Raw genomic sequence first — 719 nt, forward strand, 5'->3', positions numbered from 1 at the left:
TTCTTTAAGGAACTCTATTGATGGCCTTAAATTTCCCTTTTGTGATTAAAAAAATTATTTTAATTTGATTAATAGCATTGCTTCAAAATGAATGTCATTAGCAGTATTAATTCAATTTATTCAATATGAAATTACAAAAGGAATGTTGTTTAAGGAACTCAAAGGACATATTTTTGAAGAATATTATAATGTTCATTTGTCATGATAATGTTAAAATCAATTTTAACATTTAAGGTGCATATTTTGCCATTTATGTATAATACATACATGAGTATTAAAATCTATGGTTTACAATCATGTATTATTTTACAAAAAGAAAAAAAATTGATTGTTGTGTTATTCTCCATTGAAGCAGCCACCACAGAACTCACTAGATCGTGTTTCGATCCTTTAAGTTTTGGTTGAAGTTCATCCTTTTAATTGGTATCATTGTCGACGTGTGTGATGTTGGTCCCCAATAGTGGGTATGTTGCCGTCGCTAGATTAAGTAGGGGTAATAGTTGGAGAGATTGAGAAGAGTGAGAATACAATGAAATGATTTTTAGGGTTTTGAATTGAATTGAGTTGAGTTATTTAATAATTATATTAATACTTGATATGTGAATAAATAAACTTTATAGCTGATTTATGAACTGTAGTCTTTTAAAAAACCTGTTCGCACGTAATTTCCACACCTTCATATTCAATATTAGAGCCTCGTTTAAAATAAGACCCGAAGC

The sequence above is a fragment of the Olea europaea genome, unplaced genomic scaffold (genome assembly GCF_002742605.1).
Source record: "Olea europaea var. sylvestris unplaced genomic scaffold, O_europaea_v1 scaffold3626, whole genome shotgun sequence".
Classification (NCBI taxonomy): Eukaryota; Viridiplantae; Streptophyta; class Magnoliopsida; order Lamiales; family Oleaceae; genus Olea; species Olea europaea.